The sequence below is a fragment of the Hoplias malabaricus genome, chromosome Y, assembly GCF_029633855.1.
Source record: "Hoplias malabaricus isolate fHopMal1 chromosome Y, fHopMal1.hap1, whole genome shotgun sequence".
Classification (NCBI taxonomy): Eukaryota; Metazoa; Chordata; class Actinopteri; order Characiformes; family Erythrinidae; genus Hoplias; species Hoplias malabaricus.
The window spans coordinates 36,506,659-36,522,125 of record NC_089820.1 but is presented as its reverse complement, the minus strand read 5'-3'; positions in this window follow the sequence as shown (position 1 = coordinate 36,522,125).

Sequence of the window (15,467 nt, the reverse complement as noted above, 5' to 3'; positions counted from 1 at the left end):
AAGGTCGGACCCGGGCGTACCGGCTCCCATCACTTCCGTTTTCGGAATTTTTGCACTCATCCTTCCCTTTCTATCACTCCTTCAAAATCCCTCCATTCATTTCAATGGGAGGCTCCTAGAGTGGGTGACATCATACACTGTAGATTCCTTCTCAGAAAACGGGTTTTTCACTTTTCAGCCGAACAAATTGCCATAACTTCCTCATACTTTCACCTAGAAACTTCATTTAAATTTTAAATGGTAGAGAAACTTGTCCTTTCTAAGACCTCTAAATTTGAACATTATTGAAAATACGGTTTTTGAGTTATGAATTTTTGTTCCGCACTAGGGAGGGTTTCGGCTCCCATAGGGTTCAATGTATTTTTGGAGCAGCTCAGAGTGCGGTTTCTAAAATTTTCTCCTGTTTTTAACTCATCATAACATGCTCAATTCTCACTTAATCTGCAAATTTTTTATACCATATCGATCCCCAGACTCTCCTTGTCGCAACGGTATATACGGTTAAGTGATGTGGGGAAAACTTTCCGAGCTATAAGCATTTGTTCGGAGGGTGGGTACGCTCCCATAGGAACCCATTGAAATTATTTTTTTTCTTTTTCAATTTTCTGCCGAACATTTCACCATAACTTCCTTATACTTTCACCTACAGACTTCATTTAAACTTTAAATGGTAGAGAAATTTCCCCTTTCTCACACTTGTAAGTTTCAGACCGTTTGAGAATACCGTTCTTGAGTTATGAATTTTTGTTTGACACTTGGGAGGGTTTTCCTCCCATAGAGCTCAATGTATTTTAAGAGCGGCTCGGCACGCAGATTTTCAAAACTTTGCCTGTTTTTAACTCGTAATTACACCATCAAATCTCGCTCAAAGTGCAAAAATTTTTACACCATCTCGAGCACCAGACTCTCCTTGTCGCTACGGTATGCTTCGTTCATTTTTGGACCTGGAAAAGTTTTTGAGATATTTGAGGTTTTTTGGAAGGTGCGCCACCGGTCGAAATTCATTGAATCCTGAGTCTGTCAGTTGTATTCTGTGAGCGTGCGTGTGAGAGAGAGAGAGGGGGGAGGGGGAGGGGCAGAGGCAGAGACTGACGGGGAAGAGCTGTGAGGGCCACAGAAATACACAGGCAGTCTGTAACACTTTAAAGGTCATTTTTAAGGGGGACGTCTTAATTATCCAGGGTTTCTTAAGGTGGAATTTTTTAAGAATACCTCATTCACAATATACTGCCTGTCTTTTCGACATTTTAAGCTTTATTTAAAGTGGTCATTTTTAAAGGTGGATGTGTCAATACAACTGTGGGTTTCTTAAGGTGGAATTTTTATTAAGGTGGTATTTAAAATGTATTGGCCATCTTTTTTGCTTTTAAGATTCTTTTGGCCTGTGATGTGGACATTTCAATACAATTCTGGGTTTCTTAAGGTGGAATTGTTTTTAAAGGTGGAATTCAAAATGTATCGTTTTCTATTCACGCCCTACTGAGCTCCATAGAGTCCAATGTAAACTGCTGTGGGAGAGTGCTCTCTTAACATCCCACTACCAACAGCTTAGCAGTAAACTCCTTCACCATAAGCGTCGCCTAGTGACCCACGCGGGTTTACCGTATCGAGGACCTCGCTTTAAGCGGGAAAGACGCGGATCGGGGGACGGGGGTTTAGGCGGCGCAACATCTCGCGTTTCCTCCTGGAAATGCAGACCTCTAGTGTTACGTTTGCTGCCCTTCATTCTGAGGATCGTTCGTTCTTGTCCGGTTAACTCCGCCCACAGTTTTCGAGATATCGATTCCGTTCAAAGTTTGTTTCGTAGAGCTGCCCTGTGTGATGCGGGCTTGTATACAGCTTTTGGAAAAGTTACATAGTTTTCGCACAGTAAGCATTTGAAGTTTCATCTTAACTCCCATAGGAATGAATGGAAAAATGTCCATAAACTTTTGTCAAACTTTCAAACTGCTGTCACACGGTCAGTTTTCGAGCTAGAGACACCAGAACTCAAACGGGCAGACCCGAGGGTCCACGGTCCCACCACGTAAAATTATGGGCCGATAACCCACCCGCTTCATGACCTTTGACCCCGTTTTCCTTTCACGGCCTACAGAGCTCCATAGAGTCCAATGTAAACTGCTGTGGGAGAGTGCTCTCTTAACATCCCACTACCGACAGCTTAGCAGTAAACTCCTTCACCATAAGCGTCGCCTAGTGACCCACGCGGGTTTACCGTGTCGAGGACCTCGCTTTAAGCGGGAAAGACGCGGATCGGGGGAAGGGGGTTTAGGCGGCGCAACATCTCGCGTTTCCTCCTGGAAATGCAGACCTCTAGTTATGTTGCGCCTGCTGCTTTAAGCAGCGGCGCAATATATTGTTATCCGTAAGTCATATTATTATTATTATTCTTATTATTCCGCGTTTCCTTGTCCGTCTAACTAGTCCCGCAGCTTTCGAGCTATCGACTCCGTTCCACCTGGAAATCGTGCGTCCTATAGCGACGATGTGGGCTTGTATACAGCTTTCCGATACCCGCACTCGTTCGTCCGCTACACTCGTTTATCGCTCCGTTTTTCCCCAGTCATTTCTATGGAATTAATTTTCAAAGTGCTCTAACTCGGTCATTTTTCAAGCTACGGACACGGGATTTCAGACGGTCGGACCCGGGCGTACCGGCTCCCATCACTTCCGTTTTCGGAATTTTTGCACTCATCCTTCCCTTTCTTTTCCTCCTTCAAAATCCCTCCATTCATTTCAATGGGAGGCTCTTAGAGTGGGGGTGATGTCATCCACTGTAGTTTCAGTGGCCAAAAGCCGTTTTTTCACTTTTCAGCCGAACAAATCGCCATAACTTCCTTATAGTTTCACCTAGAAACTTCATTTAAATTTTAAAAGGTAGAGAAACTTGTCCTTTCTAAGACCTCTAAATTTGAACATTATTGAAAATACGGTTTTTGAGTTATGAATTTTTGTTCGGCACTAGGGAGGGTTTCGGCTCCCATAGGGTTCAATGTATTTTTGGAGCAGCTCAGAGTGCGGTTTCTAAAATTTTCTCCTGTTTTTAACTCGTCATAACATGCTCAATTCTCACTTAATCTGCAAATTTTTTATACCATATCGATCCCCAGACTCTCCTTGTCGCAACGGTATATACGGTTAAGTGATGTGGGGAAAACTTTCCGAGCTATAAGCATTTGTTCGGAGGGTGGGTACGCTCCCATAGGAACCCATTGAAATTATTTTTTGTCTTTTTCAATTTTCTGCCGAACATTTCACCATAACTTCCTTATACTTTCACCTACAGACTTCATTTAAACTTTAAATGGTAGAGAAATTTCCCCTTTCTCACACTTGTAAGTTTCAGACCGTTTGAGAATACCGTTCTTGAGTTATGAATTTTTGTTTGACACTTGGGAGGGTTTTCCTCCCATAGAGCTCAATGTATTTTAAGAGCGGGTCGGCACGCAGATTTTCAAAACTTTGCCTGTTTTTAACTCGTAATTACACCATCAAATCTCGCTCAAAGTGCAAAAATTTTTACACCATCTCGAGCACCAGACTCTCCTTGTCGCTACGGTATGCTTCGTTCAATTTTGGTTGGGAAAAGTTTTCGAGCTACGGGTGATTTTTTGGAGGGTGCTCCCCGGTCGAAATTCATTGAATCGTGAGTTTGTCAGTTGTATTCTGTGAGCGTGCGTGTGAGAGAGACAGAGGGGGGAGGGGGAGGGGCAGAAGCAGAGACTGAGGGGAAGAGCTGTGAGGGCCACAGAAATACACAGGCAGTCTGTAACACTTTAAAGGTCATTTTTAAGGGGGACGTCTTAATTATCCAGGGTTTCTTAAGGTGGAATTTTTAAAAAAGACCTCATTCACAATATACTGGCTGTCTTTTCAACATTTTAAGAAGCGGATCGGGGGACGGGGGTTTAGGCGGCGCAACATCTCGCGTTTCCTCCTGGTGTTACGTTTGCTGCCCTTCATTCTGAGGATCGTTCATTCTTGTCCGGTTAACTCCGCCCACAGTTTTCGAGATATCGACTCCGTTCAAAGTTTCATTTGTAGAGCTTCCCTGTGGGATGCGGGCTTGTATACAGCTTTTGGAAAAGTTGCATAGTTTTAGCACAGTAAGCATTTGAAGTTTCATCTTTTGTCCAATAGGAATGAATGGAAATATGTCCATAAACTTTTGTCAAACTTTCAAACTGCTGTCACACGCTCAGTTTTCGAGCTAGAGACACCAGAATTCAAACGGGCAGACCCGAGAGTCCAAGGTCCCACCACGTGAAATTATAGGCCGATACCCCGCCCGCTTCATGACCTTTGACCCTGTTTTCCATTCACGGCCTACAGAGCTCCATAGAGTCCAATGTAAACTGCTGTGGGAGAGTGCTCTCTTAACATCCCACTACCGACAGCTTAGCAGTAAACTCCTTCACCATAAGCGTCGCCTAGTGACCCACGCGGGTTTACCGTATCGAGGACCTCGCTTTAAGCGGGAAAGACGCGGATCGGGGGGCAGGGGTTTAGGCGGCGCAACATCTCGCGTTTCCTCCTGGAAATGCAGACCTCTAGTGTTACGTTTGCTGCCCTTCATTCTGAGGATCGTTCATTCTTGTCCGGTTAACTCCGCCCACAGTTTTCGAGATATAGACTCCGTTCAAAGTTTGTCTCGTAGAGCTGCCCTGTGGGATGCGGGCTTGTATACAGCTTTTGGAAAAGTTACATAGTTTTCGCACAGTAAGCATTTGAAGTTTCATCTTTTGTCCCATAGGAATGAATGGAAATATGTCCATAAACTTTTGTCAAACTTTCAAACTGCTGTCACACGCTCAGTTTTCGAGCTAGAGACACCAGAACTCAAACGGGCAGACCCGAGAGTCCAAGGTCCCACCACGTGAAATTATAGGCCGATACCCCGCCCGCTTCATGACCTTTGACCCCGTTTTCCATTCACGGCCTACAGAGCTCCATAGAGTCCAATGTAAACTGCTGTGGGAGAGTGCTCTCTTAACATCCCACTACCGACAGCTTAGCAGTAAACTCCTTCACCATAAGCGTCGCCTAGTGACCCACGCGGGTTTACCGTATCGAGGACCTCGCTTTAAGCGGGAAAGACGCGGATCGGGGGGCAGGGGTTTAGGCGGCGCAACATCTCGCGTTTCCTCCTGGAAATGCAGACCTCTAGTGTTACGTTTGCTGCCCTTCATTCTGAGGATCGTTCATTCTTGTCCGGTTAACTCCGCCCACAGTTTTCGAGATATCGACTCCGTTCAAAGTTTGTTTCGTAGAGCTGCCCTGTGGGATGCGGGCTTGTATACAGCTTTTGGAAAACTTGCATAGTTTTTGCACAGGAAGCCTTTGAACTTTCATCTTTACTCCCATAGGAATGAATGGAAAAATGTCCATAAACTTTTGTCAAACTTTCAAACTGCTGTCACACGCTCAGTTTTCGAGCTAGAGACACCAGAATTCAAACGGGCAGACCCGAGAGTCCAAGGTCCCACCACGTGAAATTATAGGCCGATACCCCGCCCGCTTCATGACCTTTGACCCCGTTTTCCATTCACGGCCTACAGAGCTCCATAGAGTCCAATGTAAACTGCTGTGGGAGAGTGCTCTCTTAACATCCCACTACCGACAGCTTAGCAGTAAACTCCTTCACCATAAGCGTCGCCTAGTGACCCACGCGGGTTTACCGTATCGAGGACCTCGCTTTAAGCGGGAAAGACGCGGATCGGGGGGCAGGGGTTTAGGCGGCGCAACATCTCGCGTTTCCTCCTGGAAATGCAGACCTCTAGTGTTACGTTTGCTGCCCTTCATTCTGAGGATCGTTCATTCTTGTCCGGTTAACTCCGCCCACAGTTTTCGAGATATCGACTCCGTTCAAAGTTTGTTTCGTAGAGCTGCCCTGTGGGATGCGGGCTTGTATACAGCTTTTGGAAAAGTTGCATAGTTTTCGCACAGTAACCATTTGAAGTTTCATCTTTACTCCCATAGGAATGAATGGAAAAATGTCCATAAACTTTTGTCAAACTTTCAAACTGCTGTCACACGGTCAGTTTTCGAGCTAGAGACACCAGAATTCAAACGGGCAGACCCGAGGGTCCACGGTCCCACCACGTAAAATTAAGAGCCGATAGCCCACCCGCTTCATGACCTTTGACCCCGTTTTCCATTCACGGCCTACAGAGCTCCACAGAGTCCAATGTAAACTGCTGTGGGAGAGTGCTCTCTTAACATCCCACTACCGACAGCTTAGCAGTAAACTCCTTCACCATAAGCGTCGCCTAGTGACCCACGTGGGTTTGCCGTATCGAGGACCTCGCTTTAAGCGGGAAAGACGCGGATCGGGGGGCAGGGGTTTAGGCGGCGCAACATCTCGCGTTTCCTCCTGGAAATGCAGACCTCTAGTTATGTTGCGCCTGCTGCTGTAAGCAGCGGCGCGATATATTGTTATCCGTAAGTCATATTATTATTATTTTTATTATTATTTTTATTATTCCGCGTTTCCTTGTCCGCTTAACTAGTCCCGCAGCTTTTGAGCTATCGACTCCGTTCCACCTGGAAATCGTGCGTCCTATAGCGACGATGTGGGCTTGTATACAGCTTTCCGATACCCGCACTCGTTCGTCCGCTACACTCGTTTTTCGCTCTGTTTTTCCCCAGTCATTTCTATGGAATTAATTTTCGAACTGCTCTAACTCGGTCAATTTTCAAGCTACGGACACGAGATTTCAGACGGTCGGACCCGGGCGCACCGTGACCCGTCACTTCCGTTTTCGGACCTCTCGCACTCATCCCTCTCTTTCTATTCCTCCTTGAATATCCCTCCATTCACTTGTATGGAAGACATTTAGAGTGGGTGACATCATAGACACTCTGGGTTCACTGGCCAAAACCGTTTTTTCACTTTTCACCCGAACAATTCACCATAACGTTCTCATACTTTCACCTAAAAACTTCATTTGAATTTTAAATGATAGAGAAACTTGTCCTTTCTAGCATTTGTAAATTTGAACGTAATCGATAATACGGTTTTTGAGTTATGAATTTTTGTTCGGCACTAGGGAGGGTTTTGGCTCCCATAGAGTTCAATGTATTTTTGGAGCGGCTCAGAGTGCGGTTTCTAAATTTTTCTCCTGTTTTTAACTCGTCATAACATGGTCAATTCTCGCTCAAACTGCTAATTTTTTATACCAGCTTCTTCCTTGGACTCTCCTTGTCGCAACGGTATATGCAGTTTAGCCATTTGGGATATCTTTTCTGAGCTATAAGCATTTGTTCGGAGGGTGGGTACGCTCCCATAGGAATACATTGAAATGAATATGCCTGTCCTTTTTCGATATTCAACTTTTAGCCGAACATTTTGCCATAACTTCCTTATACTTTCACCTACAGACTTCATTTTACTTTCAAATGGTAGAGAAACTTCCCCTTTCTAAAATATGTAGATTTTAAATCATTTGAAGATACGGGTCTGGAGTTATGAAGATTTGTTTGGCAGTAGGACGTTTCGGCTCCCATAGAGTTCAATGTATTTTCAGAAAGCCAAATTTTCTCAAATTTGCCCTTTTTTAACTCATCTTTACACCATCAATTCTCGCTCAAACTGAAAAAATTTTTACACCATCTCAAGCACAAGACTCTCCTTGTCGCTACGGTATGCTTCGTTCAATTTTGGTTGGGAAAAGTTTTCGAGCTACGGGTGATTTTTTGGAGGGTGCTCCCCGGTCGAAATTCATTGAATCATGAGTCTGTCAGTTGTATTCTGTGAGCGTGCGTGTGAGAGAGACAGAGGGGGGAGGGGGAGGGGCAGAAGCAGAGACTGAGGGGAGGAGCTGTGAGGGCCACAGAAATACACAGGCAGTCTGTAACACTTTAAAGGTCATTTTTAAGGGGGACGTCTTAATTATCCAGGGTTTCTTAAGGTGGAATTTTTTAAGAATACCTCATTCACAATATACTGCCTGTCTTTTCGACATTTTAAGCTTTATTTCAAGTGGTCATTTTTAAAGGTGGACGTGTCAATACAACTGTGGGTTTCTTAAGGTGGAATTTTTATTAAGGTGGTATTTAAAATGTATTGGCCATCTTTTTTTGCTTTTAAGACTCTTTTGGCCTGTGATGTGGACATTTCAATACAATTCTGGGTTTCTTAAGGTGGAATTGTTTTTAAAGGTGGAATTCAGAATGTATCGTTTTCTATTCACACCCTACTGAGCTCCATAGAGTCCAATGTAAACTGCTGTGGGAGAGTGCTCTCTTAACATCCACCTACCAACAGCTTAGCAGTAAACTCCTTCACCATAAGCGTCGCCTAGTGACCCACGCGGGTTTACCGTACCGAGGACCTCGCTTTAAGCGGTAAAGACGCGGATCGGGGGACGGGGGTTTAGGCGGCGCAACATCTCGCGTTTCCTCCTGGAAATGCAGACCTCTAGTTATGTTGCGCCTGCTGCTTTAAGCAGCGGCGCAATATATTGTTATCCGTAAGTCATATTATTATTATTTTTATTATTATTTTTATTATTCCGCGTTTCCTTGTCCGCTTAACTAGTCCCGCAGCTTTCGAGCTATCGACTCCGTTCCACCTGGAAATCGTGCGTCCTATAGCGACGATGTGGGCTTGTATACAGCTTTCCGATACCCGCACTCGTTCGTCCGCTACACTCGTTTTTCGCTCTGTTTTTCCCCAGTCATTTCTATGGAATTAATTTTCAAAGTGCTCTAACTCGGTCATTTTTCAAGCTACGGACACGGGATTTCAGACGGTCGGACCCGGGCGTACCGGCTCCCATCACTTCCGTTTTCGGAATTTTTGCACTCATCCTTCCCTTTCTTTTCCTCCTTCTCAAACTTGTAAGTTTCAGACCGTTTGAGAATACCGTTCTTGAGTTATGAATTTTTGTTTGACACTTGGGAGGGTTTTCCTCCCATAGAGCTCAATGTATTTTAAGAGCGGGTCGGCACGCAGATTTTCAAAACTTTGCCTGTTTTTAACTCGTAATTACACCATCAAATCTCGCTCAAAGTGCAAAAATTTTTACACCATCTCGAGCACAAGACTCTCCTTGTCGCTACGGTATGCTTCATTCAATTTTGGTTGGGAAAAGTTTTCGAGCTACGGGTGATTTTTTGGAGGGTGCTCCCCGGTCGAAATTCATTGAATCATGAGTCTGTCAGTTGTATTCTGTGAGCATGCGTGTGAGAGAGACAGAGGGGGGAGGGGGAGGGGCAGAGGCAGAGACTGAGGGGAAGAGCTGTGAGGGCCACAGAAATACACAGGCAGTCTGTAACACTTTAAAGGTCATTTTTAAGGGGGACGTCTTAATTATCCAGGGTTTCTTAAGGTGGAATTTTTAAAGAATACCTCATTCACAATATACTGGCTGTCTTTTCAACATTTTAAGACGCGGATCGGGGGACGGGGGTTTAGGCGGCGCAACATCTCGCGTTTCCTCCTGGAAATGCAGACCTCTAGTTATGTTGCGCCTGCTGCTTTAAGCAGCGGCGCAATATATTGTTATCCGTAAGTCATATTATTATTATTTTTATTATTATTTTTATTATTCCGCGTTTCCTTGTCCGCTTAACTAGTCCCGCAGCTTTCGAGCTATCGACTCCGTTCCACCTGGAAATCGTGCGTCCTATAGCGACGATGTGGGCTTGTATACAGCTTTCCGATACCCGCACTCGTTCGTCCGCTACACTCGTTTTTCGCTCTGTTTTTCCCCAGTCATTTCTATGGAATTAATTTTCAAAGTGCTCTAACTCGGTCATTTTTCAAGCTACGGACACGGGATTTCAGACGGTCGGACCCGGGCGTACCGGCTCCCATCACTTCCGTTTTCGGAATTTTTGCACTCATCCTTCCCTTTCTTTTCCTCCTTCAAAATCCCTCCATTCATTTCAATGGGAGGCTCTTAGAGTGGGGGTGATGTCATCCACTGTAGTTTCAGTGGCAAAAAGCCGTTTTTTCACTTTTCAGCCGAACAAATCGCCATAACTTCCTCATAGTTTCACCTAGAAACTTCATTTAAATTTTAAATGGTAGAGAAACTTGTCCTTTCTAAGACCTCTAAATTTGAACATTATTGAAAATACGGTTTTTGAGTTATGAATTTTTGTTCGGCACTAGGGACGGTTTCGGCTCCCATAGGGTTCAATGTATTTTTGGAGCAGCTCAGAGTGCGGTTTCTAAAATTTTCTCCTGTTTTTAACTCGTCATAACATGCTCAATTCTCACTTAATCTGCAAATTTTTTATACCATATCGATCCCCAGACTCTCCTTGTCGCAACGGTATATACGGTTAAGTGATGTGAGGAAAACTTTCCGAGCTATAAGAATTTGTTCGGAGGGTGGGTACGCTCCCATAGGAACCCATTGAAATTATTATTTTTCTTTTTCAATTTTCTGCCGAACATTTCACCATAACTTCCTTATACTTTCACCTACAGACTTCATTTAAATTTTAAATGGTAGAGAAATTTCCCCTTTCTCAAACTTGTAAGTTTCAGACCGTTTGAGAATACCGTTCTTGAGTTATGAATTTTTGTTTGACACTTGGGAGGGTTTTCCTCCCATAGAGCTCAATGTATTTTAAGAGCGGGTCGGCACGCAGATTTTCAAAACTTTGCCTGTTTTTAACTCGTAATTACACCATCAAATCTCGCTCAAAGTGCAAAAATTTTTACACCATCTCGAGCACAAGACTCTCCTTGTCGCTACGGTATGCTTTGTTCATTTTTGGTTGGGAAAAGTTTTCGAGCTACGGGTGATTTTTTGGAGGGTGCTCCCCGGTCGAAATTCATTGAATCATGAGTCTGTCAGTTGTATTCTGTGAGCATGCGTGTGAGAGAGACAGAGGGGGGAGGGGGAGGGGCAGAGGCAGAGACTGAGGGGAAGAGCTGTGAGGGCCACAGAAATACACAGGCAGTCTGTAACACTTTAAAGGTCATTTTTAAGGGGGACGTCTTAATTATCCAGGGTTTCTTAAGGTGGAATTTTTAAAGAATACCTCATTCACAATATACTGGCTGTCTTTTCAACATTTTAAGACGCGGATCGGGGGACGGGGGTTTAGGCGGCGCAACATCTCGCGTTTCCTCCTGGAAATGCAGACCTCTAGTTATGTTGCGCCTGCTGCTTTAAGCAGCGGCGCAATATATTGTTATCCGTAAGTCATATTATTATTATTTTTATTATTATTTTTATTATTCCGCGTTTCCTTGTCCGCTTAACTAGTCCCGCAGCTTTCGAGCTATCGACTCCGTTCCACCTGGAAATCGTGCGTCCTATAGCGACGATGTGGGCTTGTATACAGCTTTCCGATACCCGCACTCGTTCGTCCGCTACACTCGTTTTTCGCTCTGTTTTTCCCCAGTCATTTCTATGGAATTAATTTTCAAAGTGCTCTAACTCGGTCATTTTTCAAGCTACGGACACGGGATTTCAGACGGTCGGACCCGGGCGTACCGGCTCCCATCACTTCCGTTTTCGGAATTTTTGCACTCATCCTTCCCTTTCTTTTCCTCCTTCAAAATCCCTCCATTCATTTCAATGGGAGGCTCTTAGAGTGGGGGTGATGTCATCCACTGTAGTTTCAGTGGCAAAAAGCCGTTTTTTCACTTTTCAGCCGAACAAATCGCCATAACTTCCTCATAGTTTCACCTAGAAACTTCATTTAAATTTTAAATGGTAGAGAAACTTGTCCTTTCTAAGACCTCTAAATTTGAACATTATTGAAAATACGGTTTTTGAGTTATGAATTTTTGTTCGGCACTAGGGACGGTTTCGGCTCCCATAGGGTTCAATGTATTTTTGGAGCAGCTCAGAGTGCGGTTTCTAAAATTTTCTCCTGTTTTTAACTCGTCATAACATGCTCAATTCTCACTTAATCTGCAAATTTTTTATACCATATCGATCCCCAGACTCTCCTTGTCGCAACGGTATATACGGTTAAGTGATGTGAGGAAAACTTTCCGAGCTATAAGAATTTGTTCGGAGGGTGGGTACGCTCCCATAGGAACCCATTGAAATTATTATTTTTCTTTTTCAATTTTCTGCCGAACATTTCACCATAACTTCCTTATACTTTCACCTACAGACTTCATTTAAATTTTAAATGGTAGAGAAATTTCCCCTTTCTCAAACTTGTAAGTTTCAGACCGTTTGAGAATACCGTTCTTGAGTTATGAATTTTTGTTTGACACTTGGGAGGGTTTTCCTCCCATAGAGCTCAATGTATTTTAAGAGCGGGTCGGCACGCAGATTTTCAAAACTTTGCCTGTTTTTAACTCGTAATTACACCATCAAATCTCGCTCAAAGTGCAAAAATTTTTACACCATCTCGAGCACAAGACTCTCCTTGTCGCTACGGTATGCTTTGTTCATTTTTGGTTGGGAAAAGTTTTCGAGCTACGGGTGATTTTTTGGAGGGTGCTCCCCGGTCGAAATTCATTGAATCATGAGTCTGTCAGTTGTATTCTGTGAGCATGCGTGTGAGAGAGACAGAGGGGGGAGGGGGAGGGGCAGAGGCAGAGACTGAGGGGAAGAGCTGTGAGGGCCACAGAAATACACAGGCAGTCTGTAACACTTTAAAGGTCATTTTTAAGGGGGACGTCTTAATTATCCAGGGTTTCTTAAGGTGGAATTTTTAAAGAATACCTCATTCACAATATACTGGCTGTCTTTTCGACATTTTAAGCTTTATTTAAAGTGGTCATTTTTAAAGGTGGACGTGTCAATACAACTGTGGGTTTCTTAAGGTGGAATTTTTATTAAGGTGGTATTTAAAATGTATTGGCCATCTTTTTTTGCTTTTAAGACTCTTTTGGCCTGTGATGTGGACATTTCAATACAATTCTGGGTTTCTTAAGGTGGAATTGTTTTTAAAGGTGGAATTCAAAATGTATCGTTTTCCATTCACGGCCTACAGAGCTCCATAGAGTCCAATGTAAACTGCTGTGGGAGAGTGCTCTCTTAACATCCCACTACCGACAGCTTAGCAGTAAACTCCTTCACCATAAGCGTCACCTAGTGACCCACGCGGGTTTACCGTATCGAGGACCTCGCTTTAAGCGGTAAAGACGCGGATCGGGGGGCAGGGGTTTAGGCGGCGCAACATCTCGCGTTTCCTCCTGGAAATGCAGACCTCTAGTGTTACGTTTGCTGCCCTTCATTCTGAGGATCGTTCATTCTTGTCCGGTTAACTCCACCCACAGTTTTCGAGATATCGACTCCGTTCAAAGTTTGTTTCGTAGAGCTGCCCTGTGGGATGCGGGCTTGTATACAGCTTTTGGAAAAGTTGCATAGTTTTCGCACAGTAACCATTTGAAGTTTCATCTTTACTCCCATAGGAATGAATGGAAAAATGTCCATAAACTTTTGTCAAACTTTCAAACTGCTGTCACACGGTCAGTTTTTCGAGCTAGAGACACCAGAATTCAAACGGGCAGACCCGAGGGTCCACGGTCCCACCACGTAAAATTAAGAGCCGATAGCCCACCCGCTTCATGACCTTTGACCCCGTTTTCCATTCACGGCCTACAGAGCTCCACAGAGTCCAATGTAAACTGCTGTGGGAGAGTGCTCTCTTAACATCCCACTACCGACAGCTTAGCAGTAAACTCCTTCACCATAAGCGTCGCCTAGTGACCCACGTGGGTTTACCGTACCGAGGACCTCGCTTTAAGCGGGAAAGACGCGGATCAGGGGGCAGGGGTTTCGGCGGCGCAACATCTCGCGTTTCCTCCTGGAAATGCAGACCTCTAGTGTTACGTTTGCTGCCCTTCATTCTGAGGATCGTTCATTGTTGTCCGGTTAACTCCGCCCACAGTTTTCGAGATATCGACTCCGTTCAAAGTTTCATTCGTAGAGCTGCCCTGTGGGATGCGGGCTTGTATACAGCTTTTGGAAAAGTTGCATAGTTTTCGCACAGGAAGCATTTGAAGTTTCATCTTTACTCCCATAGGAATGAATGGAAAAATGTCCATAAACTTTTGTCAAACTTTCAAACTGATGTCACACGGTCAGTTTTCGAGCTAGAGACACCAGAACTCAAACGGGCAGACCCGAGGGTCCACGGTCCCGCCGCGTAAAATTATGGGCCGATAGCCCACCCGCTTCATGACCTTTGACCCCGTTTTCCATTCACGGCCTACAGAGCTCCATAGAGTTCAATGTAAACTGCTGTGGGAGAGTGCTCTCTTAACATCCCACTACCGACAGCTTAGCAGTAAACTCCTTCACCATAAGCGTCGCCTAGTGACCCACGTGGGTTTATCGTATCGAGGACCTCGCTTTAAGCGGGAAAGACGCGGATCGGGGGACGGGGGTTTAGGCGGCGCAACATCTCGCGTTTCCTCCTGGAAATGCAGACCTCTAGTGTTACGTTTGCTGCCCTTCATTCTGAGGATCGTTCATTCTTGTCCGGTTAACTCCGCCCACAGTTTTCGAGATATAGACTCCGTTCAAAGTTTGTCTCGTAGAGCTTCCCTGTGGGATGCGGGCTTGTATACAGCTTTTGGAAAAGTTACATAGTTTTCGCACAGTAAGCATTTGAAGTTTCATCTTAACTCCCATAGGAATGAATGGAAAAATGTCCATAAACTTTTGTCAAACTTTAAAACTGCTGTCACACAGTCAGTTTTCGAGCTAGAGACACCAGAATTCAAACGGGCAGACCCGAGAGTCCACGGTCCTGCCACGTGAAATTATAGGCCGATAGCCCACCCGCTTCATGACCTTTGACCCCGTTTTCCTTTCACGGCCTACAGAGCTCCATAGAGTCCAATGTAAACTGCTGTGGGAGAGTGCTCTCTTAACATCCCACTACCGACAACTTAGCAGTAAACTCCTTCACCATAAGCGTCGCCTAGTGACCCACGCGGGTTTACCGTATCGAGGACCTCGCTTTAAGCGGGAAAGACGCGGATCGGGGGACGGGGGTTTAGGCGGCGCAACATCTCGCGTTTCCTCCTGGAAATGCAGACCTCTAGTGTTACGTTTGCTGCCCTTCATTCTGAGGATCTTCATTCCTTGTCCGGTTAACTCCGCCCACAGTTTTCGAGATATCGACTCCGTTCAAAGTTTGTTTCGTAGAGCTTACCTGTGGGATGCGGGCTTGTATACAGCTTTTGGAAAAGTTGCATAGTTTTTGCACAGTAAGCATTTGAAGTTTCATCTTTACTCCCATAGGAATGAATGGGAAAATGTCCATAAACTTTTGTCAAACTTTCAAACTGCTGTCACACAGTCAGTTTTCGAGCTAGAGACACCAGAATTCAAACGGGCAGACCCGAGAGTCCAAGGTCCCACCACGTGAAACTATAGGCCGATAGCCCACCCGCTTCATGACCTTTGACCCCGTTTTCCATTCACGGCCTACACAGCTCCATAGAGTCCAATGTAAACTGCTGTGGGAGAGTGCTCTCTTAACATCCCACTACCGACAGCTTAGCAGTAAACTCCTTCACCATAAGC